The sequence below is a fragment of the Leuresthes tenuis genome, unplaced genomic scaffold (genome assembly GCF_036924035.1).
Source record: "Leuresthes tenuis unplaced genomic scaffold, fLeuTen1.0.hap1 SCAF_6, whole genome shotgun sequence".
NCBI classification, from domain to species: domain Eukaryota; kingdom Metazoa; phylum Chordata; class Actinopteri; order Atheriniformes; family Atherinopsidae; genus Leuresthes; species Leuresthes tenuis.
The window spans coordinates 30393994-30408348 of NW_027325360.1; the positions used below are offsets into that span (position 1 = coordinate 30393994).

At 41.9% G+C, this 14355-nt stretch overlaps 3 non-coding genes across 3 annotated transcripts; 2 read left to right on the forward strand and 1 right to left on the reverse strand.

Annotated features, from left to right (window-relative positions):
* Nucleotides 1–243: 243 nt before the first annotated feature.
* LOC140310556 (U5 spliceosomal RNA) lies at nucleotides 244–357 on the forward strand. Its single transcript, XR_011916614.1, has one exon. It is a non-coding gene; the product is annotated as a U5 spliceosomal RNA (small nuclear RNA).
* A 308-nt stretch (nucleotides 358–665) lies between these two features.
* Nucleotides 666–849, forward strand: LOC140310413 (U2 spliceosomal RNA). Its single transcript, XR_011916487.1, has one exon. It is a non-coding gene; the product is annotated as a U2 spliceosomal RNA (small nuclear RNA).
* A 9438-nt stretch (nucleotides 850–10287) lies between these two features.
* On the reverse strand, nucleotides 10288–10403 carry LOC140310808 (U5 spliceosomal RNA). Its single transcript, XR_011916844.1, has one exon. It is a non-coding gene; the product is annotated as a U5 spliceosomal RNA (small nuclear RNA).
* Between the last annotated feature and the right edge of the window lie 3952 nt (nucleotides 10404–14355).

Here is a 14355-nt window from a genome sequence, read left to right on the forward strand (position 1 = left end):
GACACCGAATGAGCGGTCAGAACAAAGCCTCAATACGGGATTCTCGTGGTGTTTTTGTTGCTGCCTTGTCTTTTGCATAGAGTAAAAGACAAGGCAGCCATCAAATAGGGCCCGATTGTTCCTACTTGGTCAGCCGAGGAGCAAGGGGGGGGGGGGCAAGCGTCTCAACCAAGCAAAGCTCACCATGGGGAAGGTGGCTATACCAACTAGCCTGATGCCCTGCTCCCGCAGTGACGGATAATCGTACTCTGGTTTCTCTTCATAACATACAAGTCTTTCGCCTTTTACTAAAGACTTCCGTGGAGAGCAGCACTAATGAGTTGTTTCTATTATTGGCAGGCTTTACCTTTGCGGGTGAAGCCCTTTCTGTCTGTGCAAAAGAAATCTTGCTACTTTGCAGAGTGACTTCTCTGAGTAGAGTCGCCTTACTTGTTGCGACTGTGCCGATGTTCGAAGCTGGAGTGCAAAGTTGTTGCTTGAATAGTGCTTGCTGGAGCATGCGGGAGTGCAAAGTTATACCATTTAAAAGGGCTGAAGAGTGCTCAGTGCAGCGGGTGGGCGGAGATGCAACGTGACACTCTGGCCACCTATGGCCATAAAAAGAACACTGCTACAAGTGCGCATTGTGCCAGCAAGGGCCCTCGGACCTGAAACAGTGGACAGTTATCGCTTCTCGGCCTTTTGGCTAAGATCAAGTGTAGTATCTGTTCTTATCAGTTTAATATGTCCTCTATACGAGGACAACATATTAAATGGATTTTTAAGAATAGGAGTTGAAAAAGAAGCTTGCTCCGTTCACTCCAAGCCTCGACCCGGTACTGCAGTGCCGCTGGGAACGGTGCGCTCTCCTCTGCTCTTGTGAAAAAGCAAACAGCGGTGCAGGATGGAAGTTTCAGGGAGCCCAAGATGAAACTTTCTTTTAATCTGCTGAGAAAAGAGAGTGAATGCGAAGTGGACTTTAACACGGCTCTGGGAGCGAGCCGAGTGCAGGCTAACCGGGAGAATTGCTTGAAAGAAACGCGACACCGAATGAGTGGTCAGAACAAAGCCTCAATACAGTGTTCCCGTGGTGTTTGTGGCTGCCTTGTCTTTTGCACAGAGTAAAAGACAATGATGTCTCGAATCAGTACGAGGCTGTCGGTGAGTTGTCTCCCTGAGATGGCACAAGCTTGGTCTGGGTGAATTACCTCCTCTAAAACAGAGGACATCCGTGTCGCTAAAACCTTGCTAAAAAGTTTACAGTCAAAGTTTAAAAGTGTGATGGGCCTCCAATTCTTTAGGTCAGTCTTATCATTTTTTTTATAAAGTAGAGTCACTATTCCCACTCTAAAACTGTCAGGCAGTCGGTCGAGTTTTTCAAAATCTTTAAAAACATCTAAAATGTCTGATGATAAAAGGTCCCAATAGGTCAGATAGAATTCTGCAGGAAGCCCGTCTAAACCCGGAGCTCGACTTCTCTTAAAACCTGTTAGGCATTTTTTTAACTCTAAAGCAGTAAAATTCTGAGTCAAGTGTGCATTCTCCTTTACGGTTTTGTCAACGAATTTTAAGATTTCTGCCGATGTTTCCAAGTGCACTGGTTTCTCTTTGTACATGTTACTATAAAAGGTATGTACAGTTTCAATCATCTCTTGTGTGGATTTTGTTAAAAACCCATCTTCTCTTTTTAGATTTTGAATACACTCCTTTTTATTTATAAGTTTCTTTCTTTTTCACCTTCCTCAATTTCCTGCTCCCTGCTTCTTACAAAAATTCCTTTACTCTTTATTTCTGCTAAAACTGACATTTCCTTTTTGACATCTTTGATTTCTTCTTTAAAGTCTATGCCACACTGATTTAGTTTAAAGTAGCGCTGTAAGCGTTTATGTAGTCCCATCATACATCTATTCTCTTTCCTTTTTTTACGTTTACCTTGCTGTTTAAAAAAAGTGTGGGTCGTTTCTTTCACCATTTCCCACCATTGTGCATGTGTTTCGTAGAGGTCTTGAAGGGTCTGCCACTCTTTATAACATTCCCTGTACTGACTGACTATGATTTCATCCTCCAACAGGGAACAGTTGAGTTTCCACAGACCACTTCCTACCGTCACACCAGAAGGGGGTGAAAGGGTGCAGGAGAGCATAAGGTGGTCTGAAAAGAAAACAGGGGTTAATCTAACATCAGTGGGTGGGCAATCTCTAGTAAAGAAATAATCAATGCGAGAGGCTCTGGTGCCATCATGACTAAACCAGTTGAAGCCCTCCTCTCTGGGATGCATGGTTTTAAAACAGTCAGTAAGCTTAAAATCCCTGCATATGCCCTGAAGTAAAATCGAAGTCTTATCCACTTTAAAATCTACCCCTGCTCTTTTTCTATCTTTCCTGCTCAAGATACAGTTAAAATCCCCTCCTACAACTAAAGGTACTTGCCCTAGCATGTAAAGCTGTATATCTTCTAAAAGGTGATACCTTTCATTTTTTCCATTGAAACCATAAATATTTAAGAGGTTAAAGCCTTGCCCCATAAAATTCAAGTGTGCTAAAAGTGCCCGTCCGTCTCTCACCACTGTGCTACCTTTCACCAGAACATGCGGATTTTTAATTAGAATGGCCACACCATCATTTTTATTTTGATTTGAACCACTCCATATCGATAAATGGGGCCACATTTCCTCCCATTGTCTATGGTTTTTTAAAAAAGGTAGTCCACATTCTTGTATTAAAAACACATCTGATTTTAAGGAGTCTAAGAAGGATAAAATACTCTGGGCTCTTGTCTTTGATTTCACACTTCTCACATTTAGTGTTGAGAAGGTGAGAACCATTAAAAGCATAAAGGAAAGTAGGTATGTCATTTTCGTTTTTCTAAGTTATCAAAACAAATTACACACAGGTTATTTCTTGGGAAACTAGCTCTTCCTTCATTTCTTTAGGTGAAAAGTGAGTAGGGTGATCTATATTTCCTTTTCGGACTCTCGGTGTTGGCCTCTGACGCAATGTTGCATTTAACTTTGAGTCCCTGGGGGTTGATTGCAGAGCTGAAGTTAAAAAGGAGACCTCATTTGGTGAGTCGGAGGGGAAGACTCTAGGTTCTTCCACTGAAGAACTGTCTGAAAGGGACCTAACCCTTCCCCTCTTCTCTGATACCACTGGGGAATCAGAGGCTCAGATGCCGTCCTCTTCGGCTGTTGACCTTCGGGGAGGTGAGTATCTTCACTAGACTCACCTGTCTGCTCTTCCTCCTCATTTAGCGTAGCTCCACCCTCTGCCTGTGAATTCTCACAGACTTCAACACTGAGTGGTGAGGCCTCTACAGGCCCCTCCCCTTTTTGCTCCTCACTTCCAATCCAAGCTTTTGGCGGGAAGTTTGAATTTATTGGGTCAACCTCTTCACTTTGTTCACCAACTGCCACCTTTGGTCCTTCTCTTTGTTGGCTTGACTGTGGCTTTACCGTCTTTAATTTGTTGGCAAAAGATTTAGGGCAATCTCTGAAGAGGTGATTTCATTCTCCACAGAGATTACATTTCCTGCCATTTGGACACTCTCCAAAAGTTTGCCCAATTTCTCTGCTCTTCCCACATAACACCTTGGTACAAGCCTCAACCAGGTGCCCATGCTCACCACACTTGCGGCAGAACTTGGGCTACCCCTGGTAGTGGATGTAACCTCGGTTTTCAAGGTGGCCAGAGTGTCGCCCACCCGCTGCACTGAGCACTCTTCAGCCCTTTTAAATGGTATAACTTTGCACTCCCGCACGCTCCAGCAAGCACCATTCAAGCAACCACTTTGCACTCCAGCTTCGAACATCGGCACAGTCGCAACAAGTAAGGCGACTCTACTCAGAGAAGTCACTCTGCACAGTAAGAAGATTTCTTTTGAGAAACCAGAGTACGATTATCCGTCACTGCGGGAGCAGGGCATCAGGCTAGTTGGCATAGCCACCTTCCCCATGGTGAGCTTTGCTTGGTTGAGACGCTTGCTCCCCCCCCCCTTTGCTCCTCGGCTGACCAACTAGGAACAATCGGGCCCTATTCGATGGCTGCCTTGTCTTTTACTCTGTGCAAAAGACAAGGCAGCAACAAAAACACCACGAGAATCCCGTATTGAGGCTTTGTTCTGATCGCTCATTCGGTGTCGCGTTTCTTTCAAGCAATTCTCCCGGTTAGCCCACATTCGGCTCGCTCCCATAGCCGTGTTAAAGTCTACTTCGCATTCACTCTCTTTTCTCTGCAGACTCTTGGGATTTTATCTATAAAATGAATTCCTTCACTCAAACTATGTGAAAACTGCTTTGTCCTTAATATTTACCATGTCTAGAAAGATTTAAACAAAAAAACAACGTTGTACTTTGCAGTAAAAGAAAGAGCAAATCTAAAGTTTCAGGAATCCGAGAATAAGCTTACTTTCATGAGTTCTTCACGATTTCGGATTTTGCTATAAAATGAATTCCTTCACTCAAACTAAATTAAAACTGCTAAACTGCTAATCTGTTATATGTAAGGCAGACTTCAAATTCACCGAAATAGGATCAAAGGGTATTCGGCCAATCGAGCTGTAGCAGCTTCGGTAAAAGAGTATAAGTTGAAGAGTTTGTGAATAAAGGTGTGCGCACACATAGTGTGCTGTACGAAAATAGGCAGGGAGCAATGCCGGCTGGGGTATATGTTCTTGTATGTTGTCTGACTGTTTGATTTGAATGTGTTGTGTAAGTGTCCTGTGGAATGTTACATGTTTGGGCTTTGACACGCTTCACTGTGGTTGTTAACTGTGTGGTGTGTCCTGAAATGTTATATGTTTGGGCTGTGTGACATGCTTAATGCTTGTCAGTAGCTACCCACTTATTCATATATAGCAACTGACAACATAAGAAGTCCGGACATACTTTGATAGTAGTTGTAGAAGTATCCTTATTGATAATAGATCACTAATTCATAGTGATAGAACAGTAGATGAACAGGTGCCTGCACATGTCTCACGAAAATAAAATGGGTGTATGATTGCTGACGGCAGAGCAATACTGCCAAACTTATGAGTTCTTGTGGCAAACTTGATTCAGTGTCTTGACGTGTATACGCTGTTTCGCTGACTTGATTGTCACAAGAAACAAAGTGTGTTTGATAAGATCCGACCATTTTATTACGGGAGGATCAATATGTATGGATTCTGATGTGACTGATAAACCCATTCGTATCTTAAGCATAATCTAATACGTGACAAAACGCCCTGGCACACGATAAAAAAAAAAAAAAGAGAGAGAGCGGTTTTGTGTCCCCACAGTCCATAATGTAGAAAAGAGAGAAAAAAGCCTTTCTGATTTGGTGTGTGCGCTCATAGTGCAGAGTGTAGAGAAAAGAAAGCCGTTTTGGTGTCACGGGTGTTGTGACTTACACACACACATTTCTAAATTGAGAAAGGAAATTATTTTAGAGGAAGCACTAGAGTTTAGATCCCACATTTGTTGATAGGCATTCATTTATTTCTTCACTTCTGATGAAGTTTCAACAACAAACTTTGTATTATGAGAAAGAACCAGACTCATTCTTCAGGAATCCGAAAATAAGCTCTATTTTATGAGTTATGCACGAATTCGGATTCTCCTATAAAACGAATTCATTAACTCAAACCAAGTTAAGACTGCTTTGTCCTTCATATTTATTCATGTCTAATCAAGTTTCAACGATAAACAACGTTGTACTTTGTAGAATGAGAAAGAACTTCTTCAGCAATAAGCATCTCTCGACATATGACGAAATACAGATTTTGCTATAAAATTAATTCCTTCTATCAGCCTGACTTAAAACTGTTTGTCCTCCTTATTTATCCACTTCAAATCAAGTTTCAACAATTAAAAAAAATTTGTAGTTTGAGAAAGAACAACTTAATCTTCAGCAATCAGTATAAAAAGAGGTGCAAATGCCAACCATACATACCTAAAAGGTGGAGCGGAAGTATTCAGCTACAAGTAGGTGTGAATGTTCGACCATAATTTGTAAAAAGCGGATAAGAAAAGGTTCGAATGCCCGACTATATATTAACAAAAGCGGGAGGAGAGGTCTTTGGATGAGAGTGGGTGAGAATTTCCAACCATAATCTATAAAATACGGTGAAAAAAAATATGTGAATGCCTCATAGAACACTAAAAGCGGAAGTGTTCGGCTGCAAGAAGGTGTGAATGTCCGACTATATTTGGTGAAAAGCAGGTGAAGCAAGGTCTGAATGCCCAACCTTACATCATCAAAAGCGAGATCAGAGGTGTTTGGCTGCAAGAAGGCCAAAGTTTGCCAAAAGCGGGTAAGGTGCGAATGACCGACTAAATATCAACAAAAGTGGGGGCGGAGGTCTTCGGATGCAAGTGGGTGTGAATATCCCACCATACAAGTATGGTGGAGAGGAAGCTGTGAATGGCCGACCATAGTAAAAGGCGGGTGAGAGAAGGTGCGAATGTCAAACCATACATAATCAAAACAGGGAGCGGAGGTGTTCTGCTGTAAGAAGGTGTGAATGTCGAACCATAGTTGGTAAAAAGCGGGTAAGAAAAGGTTAAAATACCCAACTGTACACAATCAATAGCGGGAGCGGAGTTGTTCGGCTACTAAAAGGTGTGAAAGTCCGACCATGGTTTGTAAAAAGCGGGTAAGAAAAGGTGCGAATGCCCGACAATGTATGATCAAAAGAGGGAGTGGAGGTTTTCGGCTGCAAGAAGGTCTGAATGTCCAACCATAATTTGTAAAAAACGGGGAAGAAAAGGCTCGAAAGCCCGACTATACACCATCAAAAGTGGGAGCGGAGGTGTTCAGCTGCAAGACGGTCTGAATGTCCATCAATAATTGCTAGAAAACATGAAAGAAAATTTTCGAATATCAAACTGCACATGATCATAAGCGGGAGAGGAGGTGTTCAGCTGCAAGAAGGTGTGAATGTCTACCCATAATTACTGAAAAATGGGTAAGAAAAGGTGCGAATGCCTAACCATACATCATCAAAAGAGGGAGCGGAGGTCCGACCTTGGTTTGGTTTGTAAAAAGCGGGTAAGAAAAGGTTCGTATGCCCGAATATACACCATCAAAAGCGGAAGCGGAGGTGTTCGGCTGCAAGATATTGTGAACGTCCGACCAAAGTTTGTAAAAAGCAGTTAAGAAAAGGTTCGAATATCTAACCAAACATAATCAAAAGCGGGAGCAGAGCTGTTCGACTGCAAGTAGGTGTGAATGTCAGATCATAATTTGCAAAAAGCTGATGAGAAAGGGTGAGAATGCCCGACTATACATCATCAAATGCGGGAGCGGAGTTGTTCGGCTGTGAGTAGGTGTGAATCTCCGACCATAATTGCTGAAAAATGTGTTAGAAAAGGTAAAAATGCCGGTCCATACATCATCAAAAGCGAGAGAGGTTGTGTAATTATGGCTGGACATTCACACCTACTTGCAGCCGAACACCACTTTTCCCGCTTTTGATGATGTATGGTCCGGCATTCTAGTCTTTTCTAAAACATTTTTCAGCAATTATGGTTTGACATTCACACCTACTCACAGCCGAACACTTCCGCTCCCGCATTTGATGGTGTATAGTCGGGCATTCTCACCCTTTCTCATCAGCTTTTTGCAAATTATGATCTGACATTCACACCTACTTGCAGTCGAACAGCTCTGCTCCCGCTTTTGATTGTGTTTGGTTGGATATTCGAAACTTTTCTTCACTGCTTTTTACAAACTTTGGTCGGACGTTCACACCTTCTTGCAGCCGAACACCTCCGCTTCCGCTTTTGATGGTATATATTCGGGCATTCGAACCTTTTCTTACCCGCTTTTTACAAACCATGGTCGGACTTTCACACCTTCTTGTAGCCGAACAACTCCGCTCCCGCTATTGATTGTGTACAGTCGGGTATTTTCACCTTTTCTTACCCGCTTTTTACCAACTATTGTTGGACATTCACACCGTCTTACAGCGGAACACCTCCGCTCCCTCTTTTGATGGTGTATGTTTGGGCATTCGAACCTTTTATTACCCGCATTTTACGAACTATGGTCGGACATTCAAACCTTCTTTTAGCCGAACACATCCACTCCTGCTTTTGATGATGTATGGTTGAGCATTCGCACCTTTTCTTACCCATTTTTTACAAACTATGGTCGGACATTCACACCTTCTTGCAGCTGAACACCTCCTCTCCCGCTTATGATGATGTGCGGTTTGATATTCGAAAATTTTCTTTCATGTTTTCTAGCAATTATTGATGGACAGTCAGACCTTCTTGCAGCTGAACACCTCCGCTCCAGCTGTTGATGGTGTATAGTCGGGCTTTCGAGCCTTTTCTTCCCAGATTTTTACAAAATATGGATGGACATTCAGACCTTGTTTCAGCCGAAAACCTCCGCTCCCTCCTTTGATCATACATTGTCGGGCATTCGCACCTTTTCTTACCCGCTTTTTACAAACCATGGTCGGACTTTCACACCTTTTAGTAGCGGAACAACTCTGCTCCCGCTATTGATTGTGTACAATCGGGTATTTTAACCTTTTCTTACCTGCTTTTTGCCAACTATGGTCGGACATTCACACCTTCTTACAGCGGAACACCTCCGCTCCCTCCTTTGATGGTGTATGTTCGGGCATTCGAACCTTTTCTTACCCGCTTTTTACAAACTATGGTCAGACATTCACACCTTCTTGCAGCCGAACACTTCCGCTCTACCTTTTAGTGTTCTATGGGGTATTCACACCTTTTTTTTCACCGCATTTTATAGATTATGGTTGTAAATTCTCACCCACTCTTATCCGAAGACCTCTCCTCCTGCTTTGGTTAATATATAGTCGGGCATTCGAACCTTTTCTTACCCGCTTTTTACAAATTATGGTCGAACATTCACACCTACTTGCAGCCGAACACCTCCGCTCCCGCTTTTGATGGTGTATAGTCGGGCTTTCGAGCCTTTTCTTCCCCGGTTTTTACAAATTATGGTTGGACATTCAGACCTTGCAGCCGAAAACCTCCGCTCCCTCTTTTGATCATACATTGTCAGGCATTCGCACCTACTTGCAGCCGAATACTTCCGCTCCACCTTTTAGTGATGTATGGTTGGCATTTGCACCTTTTCTTACCCTTTCTTACCCTACTGATTGCTTAAGATTAAGTTGTTTTTTCTCAAACTACAACATTTTTTTAATTGTTGAAACTTTATTTGAAGTGGATAAATAAGTAGGACAAACAGTTTTAAGTCAGGCTGATAGAAGGAATTAATTTTATAGCAAAATCTGTATTTCGTCATATGTCGAGAGCTGCTTATTGCTGAAGAAGTTCTTTCTCATTCTACAAAGTACAACGTTGTTTATCGTTGAAACTTGATTAGACATGAATAAATATGAAGGACAAAGCAGTCTTAACTTGGTTTGAGTTAATGAATTCGTTTTATAGGAGAATCCGAATTCGTGCATAACTCGTAAAATAGAGCTTATTTTCGGATTCCTGAAGAATGAGTCTGGTTCTTTCTCATAATACAAAGTTTGTTGTTTATTGTTGAAACTTCATCAGAAGTGAAGAAATAAATGGATGCCTATCAACAAATGTGGGATCTAAACTCTAGTGATTCCTCTAAAATAATTTCCTTTCTCAATTCAGAAATGTGTGTGTGTAAGTCACAACACCCGTGACACCAAAACGGCTTTCTTTTCTCTCTTTTCTCTACACTCTGCACTGTGAGCACACACACCAAACCAGAAAGGCTTTTTTCTCTCTTTTCTACATTATGGACTGTGGGGACACAAAACCGCTCTCTCTTTTTTTTTTTGATTGTGTGCCAGGGCGTTGTCTCACGTATTAGATTATGCTTAAGATACGAATGGGTTTATCAGTCACATCAGAATCCATACATACTGATCCTCCCGTAATAAAATGGTCGGATCTTATCAAACACACTTTGTTTCTTGTGACAATCAAGTCAGCGAAACAGCGTATACACGTCAAGACACTGAATCAAGTTTGCCACAAGAACTCATAAGTTTGGCAGTATTGCTCCGCCGTCAGCAATCATACACCCATTTTATTTTTGTGAGACATGTGCAAGCACCTGTTCATCTACTGTTCTATCACTATGAATTAGTGATCTATTATCAATAAGGATACTTCTACAACTACTATCAAAGTATGTCCGGACTTCTTATGTTGTCAGTTGCTATATATGAATAAGTGGGTAGCTACTGACAAGCATTAAGCATGTCACACAGCCCAAACATATAACATTTCAGGACACACCACACAGTTAACAACCACAGTGAAGCGTGTCAAAGCCCAAACATGTAACATTCAACAGGACACTTACACAACTCCCGGTAATATAATAGAAACAACTCATTAGTGCTGCTCTCCACGGAAGTCTTTAGTAAAAGGCGAAAGACTTGTATGTTATGAAGAGAAACCAGAGTACGATTATCCGTCACTGCGGGAGCAGGGCATCAGGCTAGTTGGTATAGCCACCTTCCCCATGGTGAGCTTTGCTTGGTTGAGACGCTTGCCCCCCCCCCCTTGCTCCTCGGCTGACCAAGTAGGAACAATCGGGCCCTATTCGATGGCTGCCTTGTCTTTTACTCTATGCAAAAGACAAGGCAGCAACAAAAACACCACGAGAATCCCGTATTGAGGCTTTGTTCTGACCGCTCATTCGGTGTCGCGTTTCTTTCAAGCAATTCTCCCGGTTAGCCGACACTCGGCTCGCTCCCATAGCCGTGTTAAAGTCTACTTCGCATTCACTCTCTTTTCTCTGCAGACTCTTGGGATTTTATCTATAAAATGAATTCCTTCACTCAAACTATGTCAAAACTGCTTTGTCGTTCATATTTACCATGTCTAGAAAGATTTAAACAAAAAAAACAACGTTGTACTTTGCAGTAAAAGAAAGAGCAAATCTAAAGTTTCAGGAATCCGAGAATAAGCTTACTTTCATGAGTGCTTCACGATTTCGGATTTTGCTATAAAATGAATTCCTTCACTCAAACTAAATTAAAACTGCTAAACCGCTAATCTGTTACATGTAAGGCAGATGTCAAATTCACCGAAATAGGATCTAAGGGTATTCGGCCAATCGAGCTGTAGCAGCTTCGGTAAAAGAGTATAAGTTGAAGAGTTTGTGAATAAAGGTGTGCGCACACATAGTGAGCTGTAGGAAAATAGGCAGGGAGCAATGCCGGCTGGGGTATATGTTCTTGTATGTTGTCTGACTGTTTGATTTGAATGTGTTGTGTAAGTGTCCTGTTGAATGTTTGGGCTTTGACACTTCACTGTGGTTGTTAACTGTGTGGTGTGTCCTGAAATGTTATATGTTTGGGCTGTGTGACATGCTTAATGCTTGTCAGTAGCTACCCACTTATTCATATATAGCAACTGACAACATAAGAAGTCTGGACATACTTTGATAGTAGTTGTAGAAGTATCCTTATTGATAATAGATAAACTAATTCATAGTGATAGAACAGTAGATGAACAGGTGCCTGCACGTCTCACGAAAATAAAATGGGTGTATGATTGCTGACGGCAGAGCAATACTGCCAAACTTATGAGTTCTTGTGGCAAACTTGATTCAGTGTCTTGACGTGTATACGCTGTTTCGCTGACTTGATTGTCACAAGAAACAAAGTGTGTTTGATAAGATCCGACCATTTTATTACGGGAGGATCAGTATGTATGGATTCTGATGTGACTGATAAACCCATTCGTATCTTAAGCATAATCTAATACGTGAGACAACGCCCTGGCACACAATCAAAAAAAAAAAGAGAGAGCGGTTTTGTGTCCCCACAGTCCATAATGTAGAAAAGAGAGAAAAAAGCCTTTCTGATTTGGTGTGTGTGCTCATAGTGCAGAGTGTAGAGAAAAGAGAGAAAAGAAAGCCGTTTTGGTGTCACGGGTGTTGTGACTTACACACACACATTTCTGAATTGAGAAAAGAAATTATTTTAGAGGAAGCAGTAGAGTTTAGATCCCACATTTGTTGATAGGCATTCATTTATTTCTTCGCTTCTGATGAAGTTTCAACAATAAACAACAAACTTTGTATTATGAGAAAGAACCAGACTCATTCTTCAGGAATCCGAAAATAAGCACGAATTCGGATTCTCCTATAAAACGAATTAATTAACTCAAACCAAGTTAAGACTGCTTTGTCCTTCATATTTATTCATGTCTAATCAAGTTTCAACGATAAACAACGTTGTACTTTGTAGAATGTGAAAGAACTTCTTCAGCAATAAGCATCTCTCGACATATGACGAAATACAGATTTTGCTATAAAATTAATTTCTTCTATCAGCGTGACTTAAAACTGTTTGTCCTCCTTATTTATCCACTTCAAATCAAGTTTCAACAATTAAAAAAAAATTGTAGTTTGAGAAAGAACAACTTAATCTTCAGCAATCAGTATAAAAAGAGGGTAACAAAAGGTGCAAATGCCAACCATACATCACTAAAAGGTGGAGCGGAAGTATTCAGCTGCAAGTAGGTGTGAATGTTCGACCATAATTTGTAAAAAGTGGGTAAGAAAAGGTTCGAATGCCCGACTAAATATTAACAAAAGCGGGAGGAGAGGTCTTCGGATGAGAGTGGGTGAGAATTTCCTACCATACAAGTATGGTGGAGAGGAAGCTGTGATTGGCCGACAATAGTAAAAAGCTGGTGAGAAAAGGTGCGAATGTCAAAACATACATGATCAAAACAGGGAGCGGAGGTGTTTGGCTGCGACAAGGTGTGAATGTCCACCCATAATTAATGAAAAACGGGCAAAAAGTAGGTTCGAATGCCCAACCATACATCATCAAAAGCAGGAGTGGATGTGTTCGGCTTCAAGAAGGTATGAATGTCCATCAATAATTGCTATAAAACATGAAAGAAAATTTTCGAATATCAAACCGCACATAATCATAAGCGGGAGAGGAGGTGTTCCGCTGCAAGAAGGTGTGAATATCCACCCATAATTACTGAAAAATGGGTAAGAAAAGGTGCGAATGCCCAACCATACATCATCAAAAGCAGGAGTGGATGTGTTCGGCTACAAGAAGGTTTGAATGTCCGACCATAGTTTGTAAAAAGCGGGTAAGAACAGGTTTGTATGCCCGACTGTACACCATCAAATGCGGGAGCGGAGGTGTTCGGCTGTGAGTAGGTGTGAATCTCCAACCATAATTGCTGAAAAATGTGTTAGAAAAGGTAAGAATGCCGGTCCATACATCATCAAAAGCAGGAGAGGTGGTGTTCGGCTGCAAGTAGGTGTGAATGTCCAGCCATAATTACTCACAAATGGGTAAGAAAAGGTAGTATTGCCAGACCATACATGATCAAAACAGGGAGCGGAGGTGGTTAAGCTGCAAGAAGGTGTTAATGTCCGACTAAAGTTCAAATATATTAACAAAAGTGGGAGGAGAGGTCTTCGGATGAGAGTGGTTGAAAATTTCCGACCATAATGTATAAAATGCGGTGAAAAAAAGGTGTGATAGAACACTAAAAGGTGGAGCGGAAGTGTTCGGCTGCAAGAAGGTGTGAATGTCCGACTATATTTGGTGAAAAGCAGGTGAAGCAAGGTCTGAATGCCCAACCTTACATCATCAAAAGCGAGATCAGAGGTGTTTGGCTGCAAGAAGGCCATAGTTTGCCAAAAGCGGGTAAGGTGCGAATGTCCGACTAAATATCAACAAAATTTGGGGCGGAGGTCTTCGGATGCAAGTGGGTGTGAATATCCCACCATACAAGTATGGTGGAGAGGAAGCTGTGAATAGCCGACCATAGTTTGGAAAAAGCGGGTAAGAAAAGGTTGGAATGCCCGAACATACACCATCAAAAGAGGGAGCGGAGGTGTTCCGCTGTACGAAGGTGTGAATGTCCGACCATACTTGGTAAAAAGCGGGTAAGAAAAGGTTAAAATACCCGACTGTACACAATCAATAGCAGGAGCGGATGTGTTCGGCTACAAGAAGATGTGACAGTCCGACCATGGTTTGTAAAAAGCGGGTAAGAAAAGGTGCGAATGTCCGACAATGTATGATCAAAAGAGAGAGCGGAGGTTTTCGGATACAAGAAGGTTTGAATGTCCCACCATAGTTTGTAAAAAGCGGGTAAGAAAAGGTTCGAATGCCCGACTATACACCATAAAAAGCGGGAGCGGAGGTGTTCCGCTGTAAGACGGTGTGAATGTCCGACCATAGTTGGTAAAAAGCGGGTAAGAAAAGGTTAAAATACCCGACTGTACAAAATCAATAGCGGGAGCGGAGTTGTTCGGCTACAAGAAGGTCTGAAAGTCAGACCATGGTTTCTAAAAAGCAATTAAGAAAAGGTTCGAATATCCAACCAAACATAATCAAAAGCGGGAGCAGAGCTGTTCCACTGCAAGTAGG